Source organism: Dendrobates tinctorius, unplaced genomic scaffold (genome assembly GCF_039654945.1).
Source record: "Dendrobates tinctorius isolate UK_male_01 unplaced genomic scaffold, ASM3965494v1 ptg000022l, whole genome shotgun sequence".
Lineage (NCBI taxonomy): Eukaryota > Metazoa > Chordata > Amphibia > Anura > Dendrobatidae > Dendrobates > Dendrobates tinctorius.
The window spans coordinates 13,810,322-13,817,018 of NW_027361690.1; the positions used below are offsets into that span (position 1 = coordinate 13,810,322).

Consider the following 6,697-nt stretch of genomic DNA (forward strand, 5'->3'; position numbering starts at 1 on the left):
TTTAGTTTGATCTTTAAATGTAAACCTGTCAGCTGACTCATGCAGCCCGAAATACAGGCAGCAACAATAAGACATTGGCTTCTTTATTGCAGTTGTGGATGTTGTACTCTGAAATGCTGCAGCTTGTCAGAGAGAATATACTTTGAAAAGACCGCTAGGAACTATGTATCTTATGTATCATAGATGACTAGTACAAGGCAGGTTCCCAGCGACTGCTCCTTATGACTTACAGGAGAAACCATAATCCAAAACATATACTACCTAGGTAGCTTTTCAAAGTATGTTTTATCCAGAATGCCAGAACATTTAAGAAAAAGGTGCAATTCAGACGTCAGTTTTTCGCGTACAAGTGATATCTGTGCTTTTCATAGATATCACTCGTACCTATGATTGTCTTTGTGATAGTTCCAAATTTTCTCACAGAAAATAACTGTTGGGCAAATCCATGGAGACTGGTCTGATCTTGATCCAAGTTTCAGATGAAAATCAGCAATGCAAGTCTATTGGTCCTTGAAAACTTAGACAGCACTTGGATGCCATTTGTGTGCTGTTTTTCACAAAATGATAGCAGATGGAAAACCTTTTTTTTGGGCCCATCAGAAAAAACTAATGAAACTGACCAAACTAATCAAAAACACTGCTAAACTTATTTTTATCATGTGTGAAAATAACTGACATGTAAAAAAGGCCTTAAACACATGTTACTCAATACTGCAGCTCAAGTTTGACTCATGCTGACAGTGGTTCAGGCAACATGAATCAACTGAAAAACTCCACTGAAGTAAAACAGGAAAAATGACATAACTTTGTGGCATACTTAATGGGCTGCTTTTCATAGATACTTTGCTCATATTTCCTATGTATTTTTTTCCAACATTTTTAATTTTTCTTATTAATTAGTTGCAAACATGTACACACATTCTGTTGCAAATGTGCATTGGATTTGATTATTTCAATAATACTTAAAGGGGTTCTTCAGTGAAGATAAATTATCATACATTATAGATCAGCAGGAGTCATCAGTCAGCAGAATGGGAAATGTTTGTCCCTATTAGAATGGAGAGACAGTGCACATGCCCGATCACCTCTATTCATTCTCTATGTGTCTGCTGCAAGAGGTCAAGAGCAATGCTAAACAGGTTATACACATGGGAAGAAGGAATCAATATCACCATTACACACTGAACGGTAAACCACTGGGTAAATCTGACATGGAGGACTTGGGGATCCTAGTTAATGATAAACGGACTTGGAGATCCTAGTTAATGATAAACTTACCTGGAGCTGCCAGTGCCAGGCAGCGGCTGCCAAGGCAAACAGGATCATGGGGTGCATTAAAAGAGGTCTGGATACACATGATGAGAGCATTATACTGCCTCTGTACAAATCTCTGGTTAGACTGCACATGGAGTACTGTGTACAGTTTTAGGCACCGGTGCTCAGGAAGGATATAATGGAACTAGAGCGGGTACAAAGGAGGGCAACAAAATTAATAAAGGGGATGGGGGAACTACAATACCCAGAGAGATTAGCAAAATTAGGATTATTTAGTCTAGAAAAAAGATGACTGAGGGGCGATCTAATAACCATGTATAAGTATATAAGGGGACAATACAAATATCTCTCCAAGGATCTGTTTATACCAAGGAAGGTGACGGTCACAAGGGGGCATTCTCTGCGTCTGGAGGAGAAAAGGTTTTTCCACCAACATAGAAGAGGATTCTTTACAGTTAGGGCAGTGAGAATCTGGAATTCCCTGCCTGAGGAGGTGGTGATGGCGAACTCAGTCGAAGGGTTCAAGAGAGGCCTGGATGTCTTCCTGGAGTGTAACAATATTGTATCTTACAGTTAGTGTTAGGTTCTTTAGAAGGACGTAGATCTGAGGATTTATTCTGACAGAATTTTATAGGCTGAACTTGATGGACTAATGTCTTTTTTCGGCCTTACTAACTATGTTACTATTGTTAAGGGAAGAATATATGGCACATGAATATATACAAGAATCAAAACTGTACCACTATATGGACGCTTTGCTGGATATTGGGATCATGTTTCTTTAAGATACTTCTGATTTTCTTATATTTTCTTAGAGTTGTTTCTGTATGGTATCACTCACCTAAGCTTCATCAAATATTGAATAAACTGGGTGGACCAGGGTAAGCCAAGCTAGAAAACAATACTTGTGTATATAAGTATTGTTTAGCAATATGGGAGCAGTAAACGGTAACCCAGAAATGTACATAATAATTGTGTAGCGACCTGGGAAAAGCAAATAGTAACTGGAAACATGTCCATGATGTAACTGATGATGTAGCTCAAATTCAGTTATAAAAGCTGTACACGTTTGATTAAAGACAGAGAAGAATCATACTGACACGATACCCTCTTGTCTTGTGTATTCTTTTCTCGAGTATACGTATACCTTGTGCCAAAGCTACAATTCGGCCACAGACAATTAAGACGGGTCGCACCTTAGTGTGACAGAATCATCAGTTGGCGCCCAACGTGGGGCTCAGGACGATACCAGATGATCACAGCCGCAACAAAATCTCCCCCCAGGACGGACGTCTTTCCAGCGGGATGAGACTGCAGCTCGAGACCTGGTGAGAAAATATATCATCTTACCTAACCTTCTGTATTCACGTCCGGCTGGGAGGAGATAGTTGGCTGTCTTCTCTGAACCCTTAAACTGACCACGTTTGAAAGTCCTGAGCCTACGGACCCGGTCAGGTATATAATTCCTTAATTGTCTGTGTGTATTATCCGGTCTAACCAATTCAGAGGGTGTATCTAGAATCTGTCAAGTATCTGTTAAAAACTATTTCATACTGCACTAGCGCTACTAGAAACAAACAGAGCAGAGTATAAAGGGGATGTTTCCACTGGGTTATCACCCTGGTTCCGACCTTAGAAGGTCGAAGAAGTTATAGGTATATATATACACATATAGGTGCTCACGTCCGGCCATACGCCCACAGTATAAACTGGGCCCGGTGACGTGAATGACACGGCATATACATATTTTTAAGGAAAGAGGTGATTACTAATTTTTCCCCCCTCTGCTGAAATATCAACCACCTATCTAGAGGTGATTACCACTATTTACTATACCTAAAGTGACAAAAAGCCCAGCCCTAGTTGCCTTGGTAACAAAAGAACAGTGAAAGGGATAAGGAATACATTCATAATAGTTTTTTTTATGTTTGAAGTATTGATGCATTGTTGTGACACGCCTGTCCGCAGCTCTCATATTGAATATACTGCCATACTGGTTAGACTGCTATTTCAGCTGCATTTCCTGAATGCAAAGTGTTTAACAATCACGCTACATTATCTGTATTCAGTCCGGAGGATATAAAATATAGAGTGTAATGAGTTGTTTTATAGTATACACACAGTAACCCTTCAAGCATATTTATAATTACGGTAATCTAAAAGTTTAATTGTCTGCCTTATCTGCTTTGCCTCTCTGCTTTGCTGTTTTGGTTGTTTGCATACGTGATTGTTACCTCAGCCAGCCTGAAAAGGAAAAAAAAAAAAATATAGATAGGGAGACGTACTGAGCAAATTCACTGTCACTCTGGTTCCGGTCCTGCTCTCGGCTTGACCGATGATCGCAGAAGTCTGAACTGTGTCTCTCCCAGTGGGCAAGTGGGAGTAGGGGCTTGATTACTCTCAGTGATTTTCCAACCTCTAAGTGGTTGGTGACTTCTTGCGGGTTTCCCACCGGACATCATCTGGCTAAGATGATGGTGTTTTAGCTGCAGCATAGGTTCATAAGTTATATGGGTGGAAGGGTAATTTCAATTACCGTGTTGATGTGACTGAGTGATTGCTCTCTCCCTGAAAAGTATGGTTTGCCCAGGTGTAGATTTTTCACCTCTACAAATCAGGCTGGCATATGGATAGGTAAATTGCGAATTGTTTTGGTGTCAAGGATTCGCAGTATTTGATGTCAGTACCAGTTTTAAATTCATTGTCTTTTGTCTTTTGTAGTGTGTATAATTTGCAGGAGGCGTACTAGCATGTGGTTAAAATTTTTGAATGCATTCTGTGTGTGTATACATATATATGTTGTGAAATTAGAGAATTGGATAAACTGGTTTTGTTCTGCATACTATAATTATAAGGTTAGTTGGTTCAGGTAGAAAGAGAATTACTTGAATGGTAATTGCTTGATTTGTACAGATATCTCTGTGAGATCCGAGGTCTATTGTTACTTTTTAGTTATTGTTTTCTAATGTTATTATATTTCTCTATGAGATGGTTTTCTTTGAAATATTTTTGAGCGAAAGTTTTGAGGAAACAGAAATTTTAACAATTTATAAGGTATTTTTATACTACGCAGTTTCTGGATACACAAGATTTGTGAAATACTCTGGTGTTAGTTGTTGGTTAATTCCCTATATTACTGTGTTCAAGATAGCTAGACATCACTATGTTCACTGAAGACCCCTTTACTCGGACATAAGGAGTACATACAGCTTTTACAGTCACATATCCAACTGTTCATAACCCCGTGAGAATTTGTTTCAAGACGCCCACATACATATGTTTTTCAGATATACTCAGAATTCAGATGATAGAATGGGTGGGAGCAGTCAGTCAATATCTATAAGACAGATATGACCCATAGTGGAGTGAGAAAGAAAATGTACGTTAAGAAACCCTCCGATCACGAGGGGAGGAGCATTAGATAAGAAGGGATAGAAGAATGTGTTAACGAGTGGAGAGCAGCGTCCCAGCCTCAGGTATTATGAGGTGTTACAGGACCCTGAAGCATTTTATAAGATGGCAGAGGAAGTTAGGAAAAAAGGCATGAGGAGAGGAATATAACAAGATTGCTGAATTTTGTGCAAAACAAATATTTACACAGGAAGATGTCAGTTGCAATATCTGCATTACATTCATTTATACTTCTATATACATTCCCGATGACTGGACGTGTGCCAGCTGTCAAACGCAGAATGCAGAATATCGTGAGACTTGTTCTGACTGTCAGATGACCAACCCAAAGAGCCGTACCTTCTTTCCAACTATTTATATAGACGGCACGTCTTGTGCTACATCCTGTCCAGCATCCATTATAGTTTTATTAATTAATGTAATTTATGAAAAGAATAATGAAGAAAAAGATGAATATGACATGGAGGTATATAAGTAAACAGAACCGGAGGAGACAGGAAATAAATAGCTCAGACTGATAATCTACAGTATTTATCGTTATATGGTGAGGGGACATAATTATCATCATCATCTTTTAAACCTCAAAGCTCATACTTTTATACACAATCTACTACATGCAAGGACTCCTGGAAATGCCAGGAGACAGATACCCTAGTAAACAGCTCGCCCCCCCCCCCACAAAAATACAATGGAGAAACAACATCTCTCACCCAGACAGAGGTTGAGGATACTCCTCTCAAATTCCTGGTGGGTCCCGATGCAATCAGAAGATTGATCAGGGACATTGATCTACTTGCTGAAGAAGTATGTAGTCTTTTCTTTTTTTTTTTTTTACAGGACACATCTGTAGATCATGTGGGCGTTGAACTAATGGCACTGATCCCAGACTCAATATTGGCAGGCTGAAAATCCAGTTTGTAAAGGTGGGGCAGAAGCCAGTAGCCCAGCTGCCAAGGAAATTGCAATATTTACCCTCCATTTCATAATTTGCAATTATTTCTATGAAGTTATGGATAATACATGATAATACATGTCAATGAAGTTATAGTACTGAACACATCTATGGTACCAAACCCACACACTATGTTTTGTTTTTATCAATTCTATTTATTTTTCTATGGTTCACGGTGATTGACCTGGCCAATGCTTTCTTCAGTTTATTTCTACATGCTGCAAGCCAGTACCTGTTTGTTTTCACACGAGGGCCAGCAATATATTTGGACTATGATGCCTCAAGGGGCACAGTATAGCCTCTCTATGTTCACCCGAGCCATGACCACGGTCCTGGAGCCCTGGAAGAGGATACATCCCACAGCCACTTTTTTTTTTACAATACATATGGATGACCTCCGACCCTGACTGAAGACAGCCAAGACAATACTGCTCTTCTACACATGCAACCTTTTTTATAACTATTTTAAGGTTAACCAAAGAAGGTATCAGTGTGTTTTATATGCTAAATTGCAATCACATTTTCACAGCTCTAGGACTGCCACGCTATACTGAACTGTTTTGTCTGTTTGTCATGAAGAAGCCTGACCATGTAAATGGAGTCCTAACTAGTGTTGAGCATTCCGATACCGCAAGTATCGGGTATCGGCCGATATTAGCGGTATCGGAATTCCGATACTTAATTCCGATACTTTTTTCATATCGGATTCCGGGATCGGAATCGGAATAGGAAGTTCCCATCATGCTATGAGCCTGCTTGCTTTGATTAAGCCAATGGGAATCCTCCGAAGTGTGGGCACATCCTGTTAGGCATGTAGGCATGTTAACTATTGGCATGGCTGTGATTGGCTGCCGAAATGATGTCATGATGCACTATAAAAGCCACCGCAGCCGCCATTTCTGGTCACTCTGCTGTGAATTCAGTTAGGGACAGGCTGCTGTAGAAGACTGTGAGGGACAGTTAGAAATAGCGATTCTAAAAACAATATTGTGCTTTATCCAGGCTACATAAACCACCACTGTAGCTTGCTTTTCCCTAGCAGCGCTGTTTTCACAGCTG

At 39.8% G+C, this 6,697-nt stretch overlaps 1 long non-coding RNA gene across 1 annotated transcript in view; it reads right to left on the minus strand.

Moving 5' to 3' along the window:
• The window catches only part of LOC141084049 (uncharacterized), an 81,618-nt gene extending 75,873 nt beyond the window's left edge, over positions 1–5,745 (minus strand). The window contains exon 1 of the long non-coding RNA XR_012230915.1: positions 5,397–5,745. This is a non-coding gene — a long non-coding RNA (uncharacterized lncRNA). The remainder of the gene's footprint in view (positions 1–5,396) is intronic.
• Positions 5,746–6,697: the final 952 nt, after the last annotated feature.